General features: G+C 61.2%; 1 protein-coding gene across 6 annotated transcripts in view; it reads right to left on the reverse strand.

The window, feature by feature from the left end:
- The window catches only part of CSNK1G2 (casein kinase 1 gamma 2), a 28,520-nt gene extending 12,197 nt beyond the window's left edge, over positions 1-16,323 (reverse strand). For 2 of the 6 annotated variants that reach the window (XM_082456023.1, XM_082456026.1), the window contains exon 1: positions 16,019-16,322. The gene's annotated coding sequence lies outside the window, so the exon portion shown is untranslated. Of the gene's footprint in view, positions 1-1,661; positions 1,687-14,975; positions 15,143-16,018 lie in introns of those variants that run through there. The other 4 variants (XM_082456028.1, XM_082456027.1, XM_082456024.1 and 1 more) reach the window with 4 other exon arrangements.
- Positions 16,324-23,261: the final 6,938 nt, after the last annotated feature.

Consider the following 23,261-nt stretch of genomic DNA (forward strand, 5'->3'; position numbering starts at 1 on the left):
TCACGCCAAAGCCACAGAATCGCTTTCGAAAGAAAACACTAACCTGCTCCTATAACGCCTCCCCATGCCCTCTGCCTGCCCAAGCTCCCCCCGGCCCAGAGTGGCCACGGCGAGGCTCACACCTGTGCTCCCCTCCCCACCAGGCACTCAAGGGCTGACACCTGAACGTCTGCAGGGGTGAGGAGGGGTGGGGGGTGGGGCCAGGTGAGGGCCCTGCCCACGGTCGCTGGCTCTTCACGCCAGGTAGGCGGCCCAGCTGCAGCTCATCCACAGCCCATGAAGGCACCCGGGGGGCCCCTGGCAGGCTGTGGCAGGACCAGCACTGAGGCCCGGTGCCCTGGGGGGGCGATGAGGGGGTCGCCTCCCACCCCCGTGGATGCCCGAGCCCCCAACTGGCCGCCCACATGGCCCCCAGCGTCCCCACCTACCACCAAGGGCCAGCCAGCCACCGTGTCACCGATGGCACAGGTGCCAAGAGTCGCAGGCCGAGGACAGGCCCGAATGAGGGGACCTCTGGCCACGTGCCCAGAGGCAGGCCCACAGCCGGCAGGATGGGGTGGGGGGAAGCTCACACACGCGTGCACACGCCAGTCCGTGCTCGGCACCCACGCAGGTCATCGCTGCCTGGGGGGGGGGCGTGCAGGGCCGGAGCGGCCAGAGCCCGGGAACCCGGAAGATGCCCAGACAGGCAGGGGCCCAGGCTGCAGGACAAACCTCACCGTTTAAGGCCGGCAGCTTCCCAACCACACGGACGGTGTGTGTGGACAATCCGACCCCAACAAGAATGGCGCGCCCAGCTCCACCGCTGCCTGGGGTTCCCGCCAGCCGACACCCCGGTACCGCAGCCGCGCCACCCGAGCAAGGGGCCGGCCCGGGGCCAACGTGCGCACGGCCCCTACCGCCAGCAGCACGCCCCCGCCCGAGACCAGCGCTGTCCGCACCTGTGGACGACACACTGGTCGCTGGCCAAGCGGTGCCCCTGCTCGTGCGGCCACCCGTCTGTCTCCACCTTCACCGGCTGCACTCGCAGGAGACGGACCTGAGCCGAGGGGACGCCACGGGGGCACTGCAGGCCCAAAGGCAGGCAGGGAGGGGCGTGGCCAAGGAGCCGGGCCCTGGACAGAGCAGGCCGCTCCCCACACCCTCGGCATCTCAGGGCTTCCAACCCACGGGCCAGGCCGCTCCCCACCTGTAAGCGGTTAGTTCCCTGTGGGGGGCGGGCGGGGGGACAGCTGTTCACCATCAGGAATTTGGGAGTCGACTGGGAACAGCTGTTACAAACTTACAAGGAAATAACTACATTAACAACAAAGGAAATAGTGGGACCTCCCCCCTGGTCCAGTGGCTAAGACTCCACGCTTCCAATGCAGGGGCTCTGGGTTAGATCCCTGGTCAGGGAACTAGATCCCACACGCCACGCGGCACGGCCAAAATAAATAAAGTGGACAGTTCAACGGTTCTTACTGAACCACGGCTTATGCTTGCAGAGTTGTGCTACAATCACCTCAAATTCCAGCACATTCCATCACCCCAACAAGAAGCCCCGTCCCCATCAGCAGTCACCTCCTCCCCTTCTCCCCAGCCCCGGACAACCAGGAACCCACTCTCTGTGTCTGTGGATCTACCCGTTCTGGACGTTTCCCATCAGTGGAATCACACACCGTGGGTCCTTCTCTGTCTGGCTTCTCTCACTGAGCATCGTGTTGTCAGGGTCCGTCCACGAGTGTCAGGGCTTCTGTCCTTCTCGTGGCGGAGGGATGCTGCTATGTGTGGAGGGCACGCTCAACCACGGGAGGACACCTAGGCTGTGCCCGCCTTCGGGCTGCAGTGAACTGTGCGGCCGGGGCGTTTGTGTGCAGCCCCCAGGAGGCGAGTGCTGTCTCCCGGCTCGGACGTAGGCTGCAACTGCTGGGTCAGGTGGAAGCTCTATTTTAATTGCCGGAGGAGCTGCCCCGCTCCCGCGCCTGCCCACGCCCTCCGCATCCCCCGGCACTGCTGCCGCCTGGCTTTGGGACAGCTGCCAGGGACGTGGGGGTCCCGCTTCACCTCCGGGCACACGTCGCCCCCAGCGCCCGTGCCAGCGCCGGACACGCACTCATCTCACGGGTGCCTGTGGAAAAGGCACCTAGCAGCGGGGGAGGTGCACACAGGGACCAGGTGGAGCCAGGCTCGGAGCGGCCGGACGCCTGACCACACAGGAGACTGTGCACACGACTCACTTCTGGAGCTGCCGAGAGGCCAGATGGAGCAGGACCAGGCAGGGGGCAAACACTCCCTGAGATGGGAACCAGCCAGCGTGGGATTCCTGCAGAAAACTGAAGCCACAGCCCCTGGTGCCCGGCCCCCTACGTCTGCTGTTTCGAGACCTGTACACACGCAGCGAGCCCGTACCCTGTACTCCCTGGGCACCTTGTTCCCGGACCACACGCCTGGACACGCTACCCTCATTCCTCTGAAATCCTCCCGGATTCCATAGAGAGGGAACACCAAAATCTACAGGCCACCCTGCTGATGGACACTTAAGGGTGGTTTCCAGCCGGATTTTCTTTCCTGTCAGAAAGAAATTAAAAACACATGCCTGGGGACTTCCCTGGTGGCACAGCGGTTAAGAATCCTCCTTCCAATGCAGGGGAAATGGGTTCGAGCCCTGGTCCGGGAAGATCCCACGTGCCGTGGAGCAAATAAGCCCGTGCGCACAGCTACTGAGCCTGTGCTCTGGAGCCCGCCACGACTACTGAGCCCACGCACCGCAACTACTGAAGCCTGTGCGCCTAGAGCCCGTGCTCCGCAACAAGAGAAGCCACCGCAGTGAGAAGCCTGCACACCACAATGAAGAGTAGCCCCCGTTCGCCACAGCTAGAAAAAGCCCAATGCAGCCAAAAATAAATCAAAAAAAAAAAAAAAACAAACAAACACACACACGGGCCTGTGCACACACACGCAGGCACACCAGAGGCGGATGTAAAACCCACGGGAATTTCAAAGATTAAAAGGTGACCCCTGCGTTCTCCCAGCTCCTCGGCTCCACTCCCCGAGGACGCCCCGGGCACGCCCGCCCGCCCGCAAGCGGCAGAAGCGGCCAGGGTGCGGGGCAGGCGGACACCAGCAGCAGGCCACCGTGGGGCCGTGAGCTCAGGGGGACGCGCACACAAGCGGGAGGGCACGAGCGCGGAGGTTCTTCGGGAGCCTCTGAGGGTGCTCTCCACGCAGACGAGGCCAGGACGACTGCGCGGGGCGGGCGGCCGGGCGCCTCGCAGTCCCGCGTCCCGCGTCCCGCCACCGTGACCCACGCACCCCCGCGGGCAAGGATTCAGGTCTGGGTCCTGCTTTGTGCAAGCAGCTTTTATGGGGAAGGGGCCCCGACACCGCCCAGCCCCACAGCACACACAAGCAACCCCTCCCAGGGCCCCACTCCTCTGTACTCCAAGCCCACCTGCCTGGGAGCCCCGGCCCAGCCGCTGGCACCTGGCTCGCTAGCAGGCCTCCTTTCCGGGCTGCGACCCCCTCTTTCAGGCCATGTAGGACTTGTTCTCGGCCCCAGCCCGAGATCCACAGAGGCACGGCCTTCACCTCCGCCTGCCTTCACGTTCCCAGGTGCAAACCCTTCCGAGCCTACGGAACCTCTGACGGCCACAAAGCCACGAGACACGCCCCCTCGGGCTTGTTCGGAAGCGCCCCTACCCCCAGGTGCTCACTCCCAGGCCCTCACTCCCAGCCCCTGCAGGACGCAAGACTCAGGGTCCGGCGACACTCCCCTCGGCAGACCCTTCTCCTCTGCCAGACCCTTCTCTGCCGCCTCCTGGGATGGCTGGTGTTAGGTGAGCGCTTACTCCGCGCCCAGGGCTCAGGCAGCAGTGGGCTCCCAGCCACACCCCCAGCGGCAGGCCTGCTCTCCCGCTCACACGGTCCACCAGGGGGCCCTCCAGCCAGCGCGGAGAGGCACGTTCGCGAGCACACCTGCGGCAGCCGGCGGGCCAAGGACCCAGGAGGCGCCGTGCAGAGACGGGCGTGACCGGGCACAGCAGGGAAGGGGCTCTGTGTGAGCCGCAAGCCTGGGCACAGCCCGCGTTGACAGGGGCTGCGGCGGTAGACGCACCGTGTTGGCCCCCACGCCCCGATGTCCACGGGGCTCCCGGCGGGCAGCCAGGGGCAAAACCAGAGACCCTGGTGTGTGTACTCCCCACCCTGGCCCCCAGCCCACACGCGATGCCAGAGGCCCCACCGCAGCTCACCCGGCCGGGCCCACAGCAGCTGAGCAGGCGTGTGGCCACCGCGGGGAGGCGGGTGAGGAGTCCTAGACCCTGAGCCTCCCAGGGACAGGACGCCAGCCCTGCTCACCCCACGAACGACAGCAGCCACCCCCAGCATGCACGGAGAGGTCGCCCCACCATGCACACGACGGTTATCCTGGGTCCCCTCCTGACCTCACGGGGGACGGCAAGAGCGAGTCCCCCGCTGACCTGGGGGGAGCAGGGGTAACAGAGAGTGGACACAGGGCTAAAACCAGAGCCAAACGTTGCCAGGAGCCTGGGAGTCTGCAGGTGCCCCCCCCGGCACACCTGGGGGACCAGGAGGCAGGTGTGTGTGATGCCAGCCCTGATGCAAGCGCCGAAGCTAAAACTCATCATGGGTGGGGGGGGGTACCCAGTCCTTGACCCGACCCTAAAACAAAGCCAGTCTCGACGCAACCAACATGGCCCTCAGGTCCTCCCAGGGGCACCTGGACTCTCCTCCCACGCAGGGAAGGCCCTACAGGGGTGTGCGCTCTGCTCAGACCCTCATGGCCAACTTAAATTCCACAGGCCCCGCTGAGCCCCGACCCACCCCCCTCGCCGCCCCAGGCCGGTCCCCAGGCGGCCCCTGGCCTGCCTTCCAGCTCAGGTGAGTTACCTCTCGTGTTCCTTGGGGGGTCCTCCATCTCGTCAGGGCCCGGGCCAGGTCCCCCTCGCGGAGGCCCCGGTAACCCCCTTCTCTGAGCGCCTCCACCCAGTGATGTCACAGCCCCTGGCCGACATCACGGGCACAGCCCTGGCCCAGAGGCAGGGCCAGTCTGGGGCGGAGGTGGGCAGCTTCCCTCCTGGGGGCGGTCTCTCGGAGGCTGCCCGGCTCCACCGCACACGGCAGGCCCTGGTGGGTGCCGCCTGGAAAACGCCGGGACTCTGGTGGGATCGCGGCTGCGGCCCCCTTGAGGCATCTCCGGACACGCGTGTCCCTCCATCAGGCTGAGCCCGTTTCCGTCCCACGGGGTCTTGGTGACACGTGTAGGGAGGGCCTCCTCCCCAGGGTCACCCAGAGCCGGGGTGGGCGCCCCAGCAGCCGTGAGCACCCCGAGCGTCAGGTCTTGGTGCCTATGCACCGCTCCCCAAGAGGGACCCGGACCCTGGAGACGTGCCGGCCCTGGGGCCGCAGCCTAGAAGCTTGAGGTCACCGCAACGTGGAGTTACAGCACAGAGTTAGGAAGTGGCCCTAAAACAGTGACCAGCCCCCGGGACGAGGTCGACACCTAAATGAATTAGGCAGAAATGGGTCACAACACACTGACCCATACAGACAATGGAACACAAACCTGAGTAGACGGGAGAGGAAGGGGCACCCCACCTGGCGGAGGCTGCAGGTAACCGCCACCGGCAACGCTGGAGCACGCTGAGGCTGCGGCCTGGCGTCACCTTCTTAGCGACCACGAGGAAAAGTCCGTGTGCGGCACAAGCCAGCCCGCGGCCCCGAGAGGAGGCGCAGGGCTGCTGCCCAGACCCTGCGCCCCATGGAGAAAGGTGTGGAAGGGGGCCAGACCTCACGCTCGGGGGCAGCCGCAGGCTCGGGGTCATGGAGAGCAGGTGTGGGCAGAGATGCACAGGTGCAGCCAAGTCACAGACGAGCCCAGGAGGACTGGGGAACTGAGAGCGCTTTCCTTCAAACCTCTCCACAGACTTGAAACGATCTCACGACAGACCCCGCAGCCTCAGCCCAGAAGTCACTGGGTGCTTCTGCGCAGGGGCGACTCGAGAACCTACCGGAGGAGCGCTCGGCGGTGACCCCTGGACACGGCACCTGGGACGAGCTGAGGTGCTGCGTCGCTCACAATGCTGGGAACGGATGGGCCCGGGCCACGGGGCCACGGGCTCACTGGACTGTTCTCCCTACGTCTGGGCACGTTTAAAAGTCCCCCAACAGAGAGCTAAAAGGAGGACAGGAGGGGGTCGGGGAGGAACACAGAAGGCATCTGATCACGGGGACGGCGGGCATCCAAACCCGCCAGGTGGGTTCCACCTGATGCCAGGTGGAACACAAGACAACTGGAGGCGCAGAGACAGGGCCGGGCCGGCCGCACGGGCATAACTGACCGTCCTGCCCCAGCACACGGGCCACCCACTAACAGAAGGCAAACACACAGAAGCGCGCTCGGTGGCACCAGGCACGTGCCAGGAGCTCAGCACTGCCAGGGCTGCCGCACACCGTCCTGGACGAGCAGATCTGGAACCTTCCATCACCGCGGAGGCTGGCCTCTCCCTGCAGCCCCTCTGCCAAGGCCTTGTCCACACCTTCGCGGTGAGCTAGCCGCCCGTGGAGGGGGCAGCAGCACCCCAGCCCACATGACGGGCCCTGCATGACCCCTCGTCCTGGGTGCTCAGATCAGTTGTGCCTGCACTGCAGCCCCGCATCGGTTCCAGGAGGGGGCTGAGATGTGTCCCCCAAAGACATGTCCCACCCCTGGAGTCTGGGACTGTGACCTTATTTGCAAATGAGGGTGGGCCTGAAGCTGTGACGGGTGCCCTGTGAGGAGAAGAGACAGAGACAGGGAGACGGCCATGCCCCCCACCCCAGGAGAGCGGGCGACACCGGCGCAGCCCGGGGGCCTGGGGCAGAGAGGACGTGGGGCAGCGTGGACTCTGGCTGAGGACAACGTATGAACACAGGCCCATCAGCTGGGACACAGGCGGCGCCGAGGGGCTGGTCGTGGGCACACGGGGACCCTCTGAACTGATTCACAGGCTCTCTGTAAATCTAAAACTGTTCTAAAACAAAGTCTATTTAGGGACGTCCCTGGCGGTCCAGTGGGTAAGAGTCTGCCTTCCGATGCAGGGGACGCGGGTTCGATCCCTGGTCGGGGAACTAAGATCCCACATGCCGCGGGGCAACTAAGCCTGCCCACCACAACTACTGAGCCCACACGCTCTGGAGCCCATGCGCCACAACTAGAGAGAAGCCCACACCGCGACGAAAGATCCCACGTGCCACAACTAAGGCCCAACACAGCCAAAAATAAATAAATAATTTTAAAAAATAAAGTCTATTTAAAAAACAACCTCCACCTCCTCTAGCAGCTCCCCCAGTACCCGCCCAGCACCCACTCCGGGTCTCACTCCAATGTCACCCACCCAGCCCCTCGAAGAGCACCACGGCGCTCACCGCCATCGACAGCAGCCCGTCCACCCAACGCGCTCCCCAGGGACACAGCAGGTCCCAGGGGGGAACATGGCGGCTACTCGCTGAAAGGGGTCCGAGAGCACAAGGGGCAGAGCAGGGAGGAAACGCGAAGGCCTCTGCTGGCCAGAACGTGGGGCGGGGACACGTGCGCCGATGGAAACGATGGAAACCTGGGCTCTCAGGCCAGGTGCTGGGAGAGGCACGTGAGGGCCCGCAGAAGCGGCCTCCGCGCTCCCACAGCAAGGAAGCCACACCGCTGCCCAGGGGCTCCTCTGTGCCTTCCCCGCCCCGGCGAGCACGTGCAAACCTTCCTGAGCTCAGGAGCAGGGGGGAAAAGGGTGGGGAAGAGGGTTCTCAGCACGGCGCCTCATGCGGAGCCCTGGCTGGGCGCGGAAGGCGGGTTGCGGGGGGTGGGGGGACACGCAGACGCAGGGACCGGAGACACACAAGGGAGGACATTAAGGGGCGCCCAGAGCACCTGCAAACTCGCCAGAAAACCACACCCACCGGCCCACCCGGCCAGCCCCCCACCGGGTGAGGCGTCTGGGACAAAGACCCGCCCCTCCCCTCAGGGCTGGGGGCAGCACGAGGCAGCTGCCTCTGGGAAGGAGGCCCAGCGCCTGCCCAATGGGCCGGGCTCCTGAATCCAGGCTGGAGCCTCCGCGGTCCTCCCTCCCCACCCCCCAACCCAGACCTGGTGCACCGGGAGCTCGCCTGAGGCCCACAGGCTGCAGCAGCGGGAGGGCCGGGCCTCGGGGACACGAGCACTACCTCCCGGGGAGGAGGGCTTCGTTTCCCTTGGCGCAGCCTGAGACAGTCTCTCTCCCCGACACGGAGGAAACCTGCAGCCAATCCCGAGGGGGGCCGTCCACAGCGTGTGGCTGGACCCGCTTACAAACACGCCCGTGTTGTTCAGCGGTCTGGAAGGACTTCACCGACGCGTGGCTGGTGCCCACCTCCTAGATTCTGAGCGAGTTCTCAAGACATTCCCACGCTTCGTCATAACGTCCATTCTCCTCAATGTGCGTGTGGCTTTTGCTACTGAAAACACCAACGAGAGGACAGTGGTTTTGTGGTATCACAACTGGGGGGGCCACCTGGCCCTGTGGGGCCTGCCGGTCACTCCAGGCACCGGACGCGCCTGCTCAGAGGAGAGCAGGCAAAGGCACCAGGACCGAAGTCCACGGGCCAGCCCGTTGTCTGTGATGTCAAAGGGAAGGACCAGCCCCAGCGCCCACATGCTCCAAAGGGCTGGCATTCTGGAAAGTGCAAGGCAGTGGGAGAACGGTCTTCCAAAAGCCAGCCAGGGTTCCCAGGCTCTGAGGAGACAAAGACACCACCACAAAGGACAGACCCCAACCCAGGACAGGAGAGATGCTGGGAGAGGCCAGGACACAGAACCTGGAGAGGAAGTTGGCGGGGACGTGGACAAATGGGACCCTCAACCATGGCAGGTGGGGCAGAAGGTGGTGCAGCCGCCATGGAAAACAAGCAGCAGGTCCTCAAAAGTTAAACATGCAGTCACCACTCGACCTACTCCGTGTCCACCTGGGGCAACTGAGAACACGTCCACGCAGACCTGTGTCCGCACATCCACAGCAGCATGACTCATGATGGCCAAGAGGTACACACGACCCAGACGTCCATCAACTGAGGAGTGAATAATCTAGTCCCTCCACACACGGGAACATGACTCAGCCACGAAAAGGAGAGAAGCCCCGACACTCGCTACCACGTGGATGGACCCTGAGAACACGATGCTCAGTGAGAGAAGCCAGACACAGAAGGACACACAGGGTGCGATTCCATTGATGGGAAACGTCCAGAACAGGCAGATCCACAGACAGAGAGAATGGATTCATGGTTACCAGGGGCTGGGGAGGTGGTGGGGGTGACTGCTCATGGGAACATGGCTCTTTTGGGGGTGATGGAATGTTCTGGAAATGATTCTAGTGACGGCTGCACAACTTGTGAATACACTAAAACCACCGAGGTGTACTCGCCAGCGAACTTCATGGTCTGGGAGTCGTACCTCAGCTAAAACCAGGGGCGTGTGTGGCATCTCCACAAAGCTGTCTGGAGGGGCACAGGGCGTGGGGCTTGGCAGGCAGCCCAGAGAACAGGGCTTGTCCAGCGCAGATCAAAGTCCGATGCACATGCAGCTGCCAGAGCCACGCCTCCCACTCCCGCCAGTTGAAGCAGCTTCTGTGACAGACACGCAATAAATCCTTCAGAGGAATCGAGGGGTTCGTGCCCATAGGAAGTAAGAGACGCAGACACCGGCGAGGAGGTGGGGAGAGGAGGAAGGGCTGACTCATGGCCTCGGTCCTTCCCAGCAGCCCTGGATAAGGCCCCAGGGGCACAGAGGTGTTCCCACGATGGCCCAGGACGGGCTCACGCTCACCTGAGCACACTCGGGAGCTCCCTTCTCACCCCAGAACCGCCCCGCTGGCCTCTGGCCCCGCTCAGCGAACAAGCAGCACCCCGACTTTGGTCCCCCAGATCGGCCGCGAGCTGGAGCAGCCTCCACTGCCCAGAGGCTGCACCAGAGTCACCAGATGCCCAGCCCACCCCCAGATGCAGAGGCCGGGGCGGGGCCTGCAGCCACCTGGGAGCACCACCACCTCATCGCGAAGGTTCCCCTCCACACCCCGCAGGCCGGCCACTGGCCCCAACCCATTGAGGCCAACACAGCCCTGAGCCCCAGATGGTAGGCTTGCCACCAGCCCGGGGTGGCCAGACGTAGATAAAAACACAGGGCACCCAGCCGACACGGAAATTTAGAGAAGCAACTAATAACTTCTACTACAAGTATGTCCAACGTGCTATTTGAGACCTATTTATACTAAGCAATTTTCGGCGGTTTGTCTGAAACTAAAATTTCACTGGGCGCCCTGCACTTTTATCAGCTCCATGTGCCCATGCCTGACAGCAGCGCAGACAGCCTCTGGCAGGACTCACATTCCCAAAGGCACTGATGTTTTCTACTCAAGTCCGTGTATTTGTTAAAGTCAAGCGTTTCCTATGAAAACTTAGCTTCCAAATGGTGATGAGCCACGAGTATGAAATATATACCCAAATAGGAAGGACATAAACCGCCTCAACAGCAACGTCTCATACCAATTAACGTTTCAATGATCATACCTCAGAAAACGAAATTAAATGACATACACAGAGCGTCACCTGTTGCTTTCTACTTCTCAACCAGGTACCGGCACACTGTCCACCATCCACACGGCTTACATCCTGTCTGTGTTGTGGGCCGGGGCTGGGGACCCTGGTAGATACCTGGGCCTCCAAAATACTCTGCACCGCCCGCAAGCTGGGTACTGTCGTGACCATCTCAGACGGGGAAGCCTAGGCTGGGGTGTGAGAGGCGCCGGGCGCGCCCTGCAGCCTGCCTGGGCGAGCGGCACTACGCAGGGGCGTGTGGGGACTGGCCGTGCTGGAGCCTCAGCTTTGGAGGGAAGGCCGTGGAGCGTCCAGGGGAGACGGTCTCCTGATCGGCTCTGCCCCCTTCATCTGGCCACAGAGGAAGCCCCAACTCCCCGGGCAGCAGCCTGGAGGCCAGGGGCGAAACCAGGAGGGAGCATGAGGGTCACCCTCGGACGAGCAGCAGGGTGGCCCGAGGTGAGGGGGCAGACACTGCCCCATGGGGGGACCTTGGCCGGCCACCACGTCCGGTCCACATGAGCCGCATCCCTCTGGGCCTCCCCTCTGCCGGTCCCCTCCCCACCTGCTTCCACAGACTTCCAGCTCCTGGGGGCAAAGGTGGGCCTGTGGAGGCCCAGAGACGCACTCAGGGAGCACCTGAAACAGGCACCCACTGGGCCCTCAGCTGCAGCTCGCCACAGGCTGCGGGGTGCAGGAAATACCCAGCTGGGGCGCTCGCCGGGCTGATCCTGCCGCCCTAACACCGGGCAGCGCCTGGGATGTTTGCGGCTGTCACGATGGGGCTGCCCTAGAGAACGACCCGGCCCCGACGCCCACAGTGCCGAGGGGAGAGACCTGGGTCTAGAAAAGGTCCCTCACACAGGTTCCCGCTAGACCCACGGCTGCAGCTTCAGGAAACAAGCAGCTCATGACTGAGAGCCAGCAGGCCGAGGGAAGGCCCAGGCCAGGGCGGGAGCTCCCCAAACTGCCCCGGTGCAGGCGTGAGAGCAAAGGTGGAGGCAGGCGCTGGTGGGGCGACAGGCACACAGGGTGCCACGAGGGGTCCTGGGAGCTATCAGCACTGACCTGGGTCCCCCCCACCCCGGCCCGCTCGGGTTAAGCTACGTGAGCGGCTGGCTTCAAGGCCAGCCCGTCCGTGTGGGTGATCCCCGAGACGGTGCGGCCTGGCACACAGCACGGTCAAGTTTCTGTAAAGACACCAGTCTCCCAGCGTGGCCCCCTGAAATGACACCTAAGGCCTGTTCTAGAAGCAACGAGGAAGGGAGCCTGTACGTGTCCCCAGGCACCTCCCCCAACCTCAGCCCTCGCCACCCCACCGTCCCCCCATGAAAGCCCCTGGTCTTTCCGGAATTCTGTGCCTGGGATTCTTAATCTCAGCCTACTCCCCAGCCAGCTGCCCCGCTGTCCCGGCTGGGTCACCCACTGGGCGCCCAGCAGAGCTCTGCCACGTGCCCACCAGCCAAGCCCTGGAACCACAGCGAGCAGAGCCCCCCATGACAGGCGTGGCCATGAGGGAGCACTGCAAACGCTCACCGGGGCCCCACAATGAGCGACGCTGCCCTGCAACCCTACGTCCTGCAGGGGGCTGGCGGGGGAGCAGCCTGGCCCCCAACACCAGGCGGGGCTGTCCCCTCATTCAGGAGGGCGGAAGTTCCACTTTTGGCTGTATTAGGTCTTCGCTGCGGTGCGCGGGCTTCTCGTTGCGGTGGCTTCTCTTTGTTGCGGAGCACGGGCTCTAGGCTCGCGGGCTTCAGTAGTTGTGGCTCGCGGGCTCTAGAGTGCGGGCTCAGTAGTTGTGGCGCACGGGCTTAGTTGCTCCGCGGCACGTGGGATCTTCCCGGACCAGGGCTCGAACCCATGTCCCCTGCATTGGCAGGTGGATTCTTAACCACTGCGCCACCAGGGAAGTCCCCAAGAACAACTTTTTAAGACTGAGGTGCATCACGGACCAACGTAAAGTTGTGACATATACCGTATATCTATTTCTACCTTTAAATAGCGATCCTACCATGACCCAGGATGACCTGGGACCAGATCTAGCACCTGGGTGCCCCTGCCCGCCACCGGCAGGAGAGGCTCCGAGCAGCGGGAGGACGGCGGGCAGTTCTCCCTTCTCCAAAGGGCGGGCTGCTGGCGGGGGCACCAGGGAAGAGCAGTCCCGCACCAGGGGTGCTCAGGCACCGCGACACCTGCGCTTGCTGGGACCTCCTGGCACCCCGCACGCACTCTGCACGGGCTCTGCAGGCTGGGTCTCCACAGTGAGGGGAGGGGTTTGCCCTCTGGAATTTAAGCACCACGGTCTGTCCCGAGCAACCTGGCTTCTGCCGCTCACTGAAAGGGACTCACAGGAAGGGCTGCGTGACAGCAGGGCGGGCCCACATCCGTGGACCGTGCCAGGTACCAGGGGACGCATGGGGTTTGGAGAAGGAAGTGCTGCCACCAGCCGCTCTCCCGGAGAGTCCCACCGGCCCTCTGCGTGGAGCCCCGCACTACAAAGGCAGGCATGGGCTTGGCCTGGGCCAGAAGCTCGTGTGGAAGGTGGGGCAGGAGGGAGGGGCTGAGGCCAGGAGAGGAAGACAGGTGCTCGCAGCCCCTGTGGGCCAGGGGAGCCCAGGGAGCCGGTCCTCCCGCCACCAGCCTCCTGCTCAGGCCGCAACCAGCGGGCACAGAGGTTCCCCAAGGAGCACAGGTCTTCCTACTGGAGGTCACTCAGGCCTCACCTCCTCATCTGTAGGACGGGCACTTGGGCCGTCGCCCAGCACAGGCCCCCCAAAGCTCCCGAACGGGGAAGGGCAGACAAGGAGCTGCCCGAGGTAGGGCCTTCCACGCCTACCAGGCCTCGGGCCCGGTGGACCCTTCCTCCATGGCAGAAAGATTCCCAACCCGACGGCCAGAGCTCTCCCGAGCACACCCCCCTGCCTAGATCATGACAACAAGGCCCCCACTGGGCCTGACAGCCCCAGCTGGACCCCAGACACTGACCACGACCCCAAGCCGCACGCACCACCCACGCTGACCCACCCAACGCCCCTGGCCATGACACCCCGCTGCCAGCTCCCTCCCCAGCCTGCAGCCTGGTAAGGCCTCCCAGTAAGGCCTCTGGGGTGGGGGGGGCAGCAACCCAAACCCACAACAACCGTGAGGAGAAACCCTGCTGCTCTGAGGTGTCCGGGGAAGCACTGGGACGAGGCGTTCCTGGTGCCCCAAGACGTCCAGGGGACGTGCTACTTCCCCAGGTACAACCTTGCGGGGACTGGGCCCACCCTGAGTGCTCGCTCAGACCCACCAGTAAACCCCCAAGGACACAGGTTGGCCCTGCAGCTGTCCGGAACGCCTCTTGGCTGGCTGGCTTCCCCAGAGCTGGGATGAACAGATAGAAAGCTTTCAGTGTAAAAAAAAAAAAAAAAAAACCTCACCTACTTCCTCTTGCAATCCAGAGGTAATTACTATGTAGTTGAAAGGAGGAGGTTAAGATGGAACCAGCAGCAGCACTTCAGAGGAGTCTGTGTACACAGGGCTCTGCTGTCACAGCTCTGAGCCAGGGAATAAGATGCCTGTCCCCAGCCCGCTTCAGAAAAATTAGAGGAACTTGAAATCAGACCAGAAGACCCGACTGGCAACTACACACGGAAAAACCAGAGCCGGGCTGGACGACCGCTGCAGACCCCGGGGTTTGGCCCACCCCTAGGGTGGGGGGTCCAGCCAGATCCTTCCCGACCTCCCTCCCTCCACGGCCAAACGCAGCAGACACAACTGGCCCCCCAGCCTGGGAGCTGCCCCCCACCAGCTGGACCCCCGGCCCACACCCACCACCCCCAAGTGGCCCTCCCATTCCACTTCTCAGAGGCAGGGCCACAGACACCACCGCAGTGGGGGAACTGAACACCTGGGGCCCTGGAGACAGTGAGGAGGGCCTGTCCAGGCCTGTGTGCACTCCTGGGGGCGCTACAGTCAACCCCCCAACCCACCTGGCCACGTGCCTGCAGAGCCACAAGTTGGTGGAGACGCAGCAGATAAAAACAAACTCCTGGCGAGGACCACAAACTTCCCCCTTTCAAACAGGCGGCCCAGCTCAGCCTGTTCTCCTCAAGGGCAGCCTCCACCTCCTTCCAATCAGAGCCATCCCCCAGCCCCCAGTCTTGCCCCCAAATCAGAGCCTTTGTGCTCTCCCACTGATCTCTCACATCCCTGAGCCACAGGAGCCCGTGGGGGCCCGGAAACGCCCACTGAGCCTGTCCGTGTCCCCTGGGGCAGGGACGGGGGCCCCCAGAAGCCCCTCGGGATGGATGTGTGAACAACCCTGGAGTCCCAGATGCTGGCCGGACCAGGGTCCCCCTGTGGAAGGGGTTGGGGAGAGAATGCTAGGCTCCACCTACGTGCACAGAGCTCTCCAGGCCGTTTCCTGCAAACAATGCCATCCGGAGGCCAAGGGACTACCCCAGCTGCCCAAAGCCTGCCCAGGACGACGCCTCAGACGTCACAGCACGGCTTTCTCTCAGGCCCCCAGCCCGATCGTGAACACTTCCCCTGAGAAAACCGGGGCAGAGGAAACAGGGGAAGCACAGGGCAGGGAGGGGATGAGTGTGGCTGCTGGGCACGCAGACATCGCACCCCCCTCCCTGATCTGAAGTGCTTCCGGAAAACAAAGCCGGTGGCGAGGGCGGAAGGGGGAGGCGCAGCCAGGCGAGAGCCGGGAGTTCCTGAGCAGCCCACAACAGGTCCCCCAGACCAGACCCTTATTGCTGCTCCCCTTCCCTGATCCCAGCTCCCTGCTAAAACCTGCAGGGCCACAGAGGGGCGAGTGTATGCGCCAGCGTGGGGAAGAGCGATGGGCCCAGTAGAGAGAGCTGGAGGGGTGGGAGGACGCGGGGAGCGGACCGTGGGCTTGAGCGCTGGGGGGTGGTGAAGGGGGGCGGTGGGGTGGGGCTGAGGGACAGTGGGGGACACTGAGGTCTGGAGTGAGGGAACAGTAGGGTCTGGAGTGAGGAATCGGGAGGGACAATGAGGTCTGCAGTATGGGGATTAGTGGGGGTGAGAGGTGACAGGGCCTGAGTTCGGGGGTCGCTGGCGGCGGCAAGATCAGGGGTGCAGGGGAGAAGTGCTGAGCGGTTGGGGTCTAGTGTGTGGGGGTCAGTGAGCTGGAGGGGCAGTGGGGTCGCAGTGCAGGAGTCAGTGGGGCAGCAGAGTCGGGAGTGCAGGGGTCCACAGGAAAGGGTCCGGACTGTGGGGTCCGCGGGGTGCGGGACACGGCGTGCAGTCGTCTGCGGGGGTCCGAAGTCTGGGTGTAGGGGCTGCGGGGTGACGGATCTGGGGGGGTCCTCGGGATATAAGGGCGGCGGGGTCCGGGGGTCCGCGGGGGTGGGGCCGCAGGGCCGGGGCGCGTGGCCGCGGCCGCCGACAAGGGCGTCCGCGTCGTTACCTGACGGCCTCCACCGTGGCCGTGGCCGTGGCCCCGCGGCCGGGCGGCCGGGCTGGGCGGCCCGGGCTCCCTCAGCAGCGCGGCGCGGGCCCCCGCTCCGGACCCCGTTCGCGCTCCGGCTCCGGCTCCGGCGCCCGCTCGGGCCCCCGCTCCCGCGCCGCTGCCGCCGCCGGCCTCCGCATGTTGGGCGCGGGCTGTCCCCGCCGCGCGGGCGCCCGGCTCGCCCCGGTCTCGCAGCGTCGCTCGCGGCCCGCGTTTACGCCGCCAGCGTCGCGGGGGAGGGCCCGGCGCCCACTGCGCAGCGGCCGGCGGCCTTGGGGCGCGCGCGTGACGTCACCGCGCGGGGCGGGGCCCGGCGGCGCGCCCGCCGCTTTGCGGCAGCGGGTGGCGCCGCGCGACGACCGCCGCGCTTTGCGGCTGCTCCAGCGCGGCCGGGCCGCAGCCCGCGGGACCACTGGAGGCGCGCGGTCGCGAGGGCGCGCACGGGCGCGGGGAAGGAACCGGGCCCCATCCACCCTTCCGGGAGGCGGGGCTCCCGCCGCCGGCCCTGGCCCGCCTTGCCGTTGCCATGGCGACGCGTGGCCGGTCGCCCGGACACCGCCCCACCGCGCTTCTGTGACGTCAAAGTCTCGCCACTTGACGTCACGGCCGGGCGGTGCCGCGGGGCGTGGTCAGCGCGGGGCAGGCCGACTTCCGGAGCGGGCGGCGGGAGTCGGCTGGGTGGGGCCGGGAGGGGCGAGGAGTTTAGGTCGACGGGCGAGCGGTTTGGCGGCTCTTTCTCCGCGTCCTAAGAAACAGTGACGTAAGCGAGGAGCCAAGGAGGGGGGTCACCCAAGGCACTGGTCCAGCTGGGCCTTCCGGCCGAGCACGGGCCCTGGCACGCAGCTGGCGCTCAACAAGTGTCGTCTGCAGAGTGCTGGCTCACGCACTGTCAGTCCACCCCGGACCGAGAGGAAGCTTGGGGAGGGGCGACTGGCAAGGGCCCCGCAGTGAGGCCCTGCTCCCCCCGGGACAGGGCCTCCTCCGGCGGGGCATTTTTATCGTTGGAGGAGACTCACTCATTCTCGTCTTTATTAAGTGCCTGCCAGCGGCTCTGAAAATAGAATGGTGAGCTAGGCTCTTGGCATGGATTCCCAGCGAGTCCTAAGTCCTGAGCCGGGGGATGGACAGGACGGTGAATAAATGGACACGACGGTTTCAGATGGTGTTACGAGGTGGCTTGGGGCAGAGTGACCAAGGTCCAGGCCCTAAAGTCTAAGAGCTAGATGTGGCAGACGGGAAGAAGATTTCCATGGTCTCAGCAGCGAAAAACGGGGGAGGAGAATTAAACTGGAGGGGGGCGGCGGAATGACAACGGTTTAGGGCTTGTCCTGCCCCAGTCCTCCTCCTTCAGCCCCACTTACAATGTCACCGCCTCCGGGAAGCCCAAGCCACGTTCCCCTGTTGTCCTTTCTCACTGCATCCTCAGTGTCTCCAACCTGAGCCTTATCTTTGTTTGTTTCAAATCAAAGGCTTCCACCAGCCGTGCAAGAACAGGGACTGAATCTGTTTTGCTCACTGCTGTGCCTGTATACAGTAGGCACCTACTCTTGACGTTCAAAAAAAATCTGCCCTCAGGTGCTCAACTCCCAGGGGAGCAGGAGGCATGGTGGCCTCTCCTCCAGATGTATTTGAGCCTTAAACCTGAGCTCCAGCCTTGCCCCTGTAAAAGGCAGGGGGGCTTGTGCAAAGGAAAGAATGCAGAAAGGCCACGGGACTGGGGTTGTGCCTGCCAAAGGCTCTGTGACTATGAATAGGTCACTAACCCCCTCTGGTCCTCTGCATCTTCGTTTGTAAGTTGTAACTAACGATAGCCCCCTCGGGTACATCATGAGAATCCATGAATTAGTGAATAAAGAACTGCCAGCATAGGACCTTCTGCCTCAAATGGACATATTTCTCTCTAATCACTTGGGATCTTTGAAAAAGCAAACAGCCTTTCATGCTCCCTCTTTTTTAACCCACTTCAAAGGTGCTCCACATGTTCCTGCTTCCTTTTGGCTTTGATCATGGGGACACCATTTGGGGAAGCTGGGGTAGGAAACAGCCCATTTGCGGCTCTCAATAAAATAATAAGAACATTGCAAAGAGGATGAGCTAGTCTCCACATTGCCCCCTCCTGCCACCCCTACCCATCCACCAGGGAAAGTCAAACAACATCCCCAGCCTCCCAATAAATCCCAAACAGCTGTAGATTTCGGGGAAGAGACAAACAGGAAGCACCTCCTTCTGTTCCTTTACCCTTGTAAGAGGCAGGTGCCTGGAGAGACCCCAGGACAGAATCAGGGCTGCGTCCTGGTGTCCAGCACCAGCCCACAGACACAAGCGGGTGCCCCGGTTAGCTTTTGTTGAATTGAATGGAATTAGCCCTCCCTGCAGCCAGGCCTCTGCCCCAGTGGGGCAGGTACTTGGACACGTACATTTCCATTTTCGAGCTGTGGAAACTGAGGATTACAGAGGCCAAGTGACGTGCCCAGTGTCTCCCAGCTTCAAACCTCCAGTGCTGCTGCCTTCCACCAGTGGGTAGAGGGTGGGCCCAGCACCACCACCCCCCTCAATCCCAGTGGCTGCAGGCGAGGCCTGGCACCATAAGCTCACCAGTGATTGGGACAAATCAAATTTCTCTCTTTGGTCATTGTGAGCTATGGAGGGAAAACTGAGGCCAGAAGACACATACAGGGCAGTGAGGGGCAGCCATGAAGAAATCAAGGCCTTGAGGATGCAGAAGCTCCCTGGGGCGAACTGTTCACCCCAGGGGCCTCCCCATCCTCTGAGAACAGCCCCCAGCAACCAGGTCTGTACCATGTGACTTCCCAGCCATCTCTGATTGGCCCAGCATGAGCCAATCAGATCCTCCTCTAGGACTGCTCAGCGGATGGAGACCAAGGTACATGACTTGTGTGAGATGTGACCCAGATGGTGGCCTTCTGCCATTGTGTGGTTTCTCTGGCATCCACCACCCACCCCCCATTGTTGAGACACAGTGTAGGGTGACCAAGCACCCCAATATACCCGGGTCTCCTGGGACCCGAAACTTTCATTGCTAAAATCCCGAAAATCCCACCAAACCAGGAAGGCTTAGTCACCTGAGCATGGGGCATATAATGTCCTACCTGTCCCCAGGGAGCCCCCACGAGGAGCTCCTTCACCTCACTCCTGGGGGCCAAGGCCTGGACAAGGTAGAGGGTTGGATAGCATCCGCCCAAATTCACATCCACCTGGAACCTCAGAATGTGACCCTTCTTGGAAATAGGGTGTTTGCTGATGTAATTAGTTAAGATGAGGTCATGCTGAATTAGGGTGGCCCTAAATCCAATGCCTTGCATCCTTATAAGAAGAGGGACACAGAGAAAACAGCCACATGAAAACGGAGGCAGAGGCTGGAGGGATATGTCCACAAACCAAGGATACCTGGAGCCCCCAGAAGCTGGAAGAGGCAGGAAGGACCCTCAGAGGATAAATAGCTGATTTGAGCCACCCAGTTTGTGGTACTTTGTTACGGCCACCCCAGGAAACGCATACAGATGTGCACCCAGATTTAGCCACTGTAATGAATTGTGGTCCCCAAAAGGTACATTGAAGTCCTGAGCCCTGGGACCTGGGATGCAACCTTATTTGGAAATTGGGTCTTTGCAGTCGTGATCAAGTTAAGATGAGATTGCACTGGTTTAGGGCGGCCCTGATGCAATGGCTGGTGTCCTTGTAAGAAGAGGGACGTTTGGACACAGACACACAGGGAGAGGCCACATAACCACAGAGGCAGAGATTGGAGTGATGTGTCTACAAGCCAAGGAATGACAAGGATTTCTGGAGCCACTAGAAGCCGGGAAAGACATGGAAAAGATTCTCCCTGGTGGCTTCAGAAGGAACCAGCCCAGCTGACACCCTGATTTCAGACTTCCAGCCTCTAGAAACAGAAGGGAATAAATTTCTCCTCTTTTTTTTTTTTTTTAGGCCGCGCCACATGACTTGCAGGATCTTAGTTCCCCAACCAGGGATCAAACCCAGGCCCCCAGCAGTGGAAGCGCAGAGTCCTAACCACTGGACCGCCAGGGAATTCCCACATTTCTGCTCTTTTAAAAAAAAAAAATTTATTTATTTATGTGGTTGCACTGGGTCTTAGTTGTGGCAGGCAGGCTCCTTAGTTGCAGCACACGGGCTCAGTTGCTCCATGGCACGTGGGATCTTCGCAGACCAGGGATCAAACCCATGTCCCCTGCATTGGCAGGCAGATTCTTTATCCACTGTGCCACCAGGGAAGTCCAGGTCTGCTCTTTTAAACCACGCTGTTTGTGTTAATTCGTTACAGCAGCCCCAGGAGACTAAAACAGCCACTGAACAGTCCTGTTCGGGATTTGGAGCCTGGAGCCAGCTCACACCGGCTCACTCCAGGGACGAGGCCGTGGTCCTACCCTCTCACCACGCAGGATGCTTTAGAAGATGATGTTCTATTAGCATCTCTTGGTCCTCACAGCCACCTTTGCTCCTGGTCCGGGGTCTGATTCAGGGTCCCCAGCCACCCACCAATTCCTTGGGCATCTGCTAAGTTCCTATAAATCAATTTACTCTGAAAAATCAATTCCAGTGAATTCCTGGGCCGTCTCGAGACAGCCGGAGTTGGTTTCTGATGCTTGAGGCGACATGCCCGGCTTACCCGATGGGTGAACAGAAGTCACGAGGCAGTGGCGAGACATTCTGGGTTGTGGGTGAAGGACCTGGTTGGTGACGGCTGGGGTCACAGGAGCAGAGATGAAGACTGGCCAGGCGACAGGACAACCCGTCTGTGTGTGTGTCTGGGGACGGCTGTAACAAAGCATCCAGACTGGGTGGCTTCAACAACAGAGATTTATTCTCTCCTGGTTCTGGAGACTGGAAGTCCAAGGTTGAGGTGTCCCTCTGAAGGGGAGAGGGGAGGCCCTTCTCTGAGCTTCTGGTGGTTCCTTGGCTGTGGCAGCATCACTTCAACCACCCCCGGTGTTCTCTCTGCCTGCGTGTCCAAACTCCCCCTTGGATAAGGACACCAGCCATACTGCATTTGGACCACCCCATTCCACTATAGTCTCATTTTAACTAATTCCACATGCAATGACCCTATTTCCAAATATGCTCCCAGTGAGGTCCTAGGGTTTAGGACTTAAACATACAAATTTGCAGGGGGGGGGTGACGGGGAGAAACAATTCAATTCATAACAAGACACAAACACATTCCCCACAAAAACACACACACACGCACGTGCACACACACAGACGCAGGCACACAGACCAGCACTCTCCACCTGAGGGCAGAGTCAAGGCCCCCCAGCCCCCAGCCCAGGTGTGTGAGCTGGAGGATGAACGCCCCTAGCACCCCCGCCCCCGTGGGCAGACAACCTGAGGCAGGGTCCTCGAGGGACTGAGCCCTCCTGACTGCCCACGGCTGTGACCTGCTCATTTATGCCTTCCGCCTCCTGGGTAAACGTTTCACCCTCAATCTGTGTCTCGAATCCAAAACATCCTGCTGCAAAGGAGCCGACGGGAGAATCCAGCTCCTCCTCTCTGAAGCCACAAGTCAGAGATTCGAAAAATGAAAGCAATGTCACTCATCCTTTTATTTTTATTTTTATTTTTGGAAAATGTGGTTTTTTAAAAATGTTAAAATGCAGGCATAGAAAACAAACTTATGGTTACCAAAGGGGGAAGGGGGGGGATAAATTAGGAATTTGGGATTAACATATACACACTACAGTATATAAAATAAACAACAAGGACCTACTGTATAGCACAGGGAACTATATTCAATACCTTTTAATAACCTATAATGGAACATACCACTGTAAAGCAATTACACTCCAATAAAGATGTTAAAAAAAAAAACAAACCTATAATGGAAAAGAATCTGAAAAAGAATAGATATATATGTATGTATACCTGTATCACTTTGCTATATACCTGAAACTAACATAACATTGTAAATCAACTATACTTTAAAAAAAAAAAGTTCAAATGTAATGAGTTTATTTTTTAAATGACATTAACAAATGTTTCAAAATTTTCTGTCTTCAATCCTAATATAGTAAATAACAGTACTGAGCTGGGAGAGGCAGGAAGGGTCCCCCCAAAGGTCTCAGAGGGAGCAGGGCCCTGTGACACCTCAGCCTTGCGCTCAGGCCTCCAGAACGTGGGCGTCAATTCCTGCCGTGTTAAGCCACCCAGTCTGTGGTCGTCTGTTACGTGGACCTTGCCACCTGCCCCCTGGCCCCTGGGTCTTTGTTGATGAAGGCACAGCATCTAAACCCAGATTCCCCGCCCCCCAGCTGATGAGCTTTCTTTGAGAGAGTAGGTTCGGAGTAAACTCGACGAATCAAATGTAATCTTGATCAATCATTCATTTTCTCCATAGCAAAGTTAAATCGCTTCCACTTACCTTTTTTTTTTTTTTTTTTTTTGGCCACACCGTGCAGCATGTGGGATCTAGTTCCCTGACCAGGGGTCAAACCTGGGCCCCCTGTATTGGGAGCGCAGAGTCTCAACCACTAGACGCCCAGGCAAGTCCCCTTCTAAAAACTTTCTGGTGTTTTTTGTTTCATGTTCTTACTCCTGGAAGTGACTTCCATCAGCATCGATGCTTTGGGATGAAACTGAGGGTACCTGATCCCTCAATCACATTTAAAAAAAACCAAAAAACCTTCATCAAGTTTTCTAGTTCAGTTGCTGCTCTTGACTTCCACTGAGAACAGATTTGCCAGGTCAAATCTTGCAGCTAAAGCAGGGATCTCACCCAGGTGGTCCTGCCCCCAGGGGACATGGGGCCACGTTTGGGGACGTCTGTGGTCATCACGACTGGGGGGCTACTGGCATCAAGGGGGTGGGGCCAGCAAGGCTGCTCCACGCCCCGCAGCACCCCGGACGGTCCTCAGAAGATGCTCCAGTTCGTGTCCGCAGTGCCCAGGGGACCCCGAGCTAGAGGACGGCTGGCGAGAAGCTGTCAGCTATCAACTACTCACCATTGGCAGGACCTGCCTGGTCCGCCGGCCTCCCGTCACCAGAAGTGACCTGTCTCTGCTCCTGACCAAGGTCAGCCCCTCTCCTCGGATCCCACTAAGGATGCTCTCAGCCCAGCCTCCCCTGCAGGAAGGCTCCCACGGGCGTCTCCAGGTGCCCTGCCCCCACCCTCACCTGCGCCCCTTCCCCCATGAATGATGCTCTCGTCCATCCCAGGGACCCA

Source organism: Balaenoptera physalus (assembly GCF_965194825.1).
Source record: "Balaenoptera physalus genome assembly, chromosome: 3".
NCBI lineage: Eukaryota > Metazoa > Chordata > Mammalia > Artiodactyla > Balaenopteridae > Balaenoptera > Balaenoptera physalus.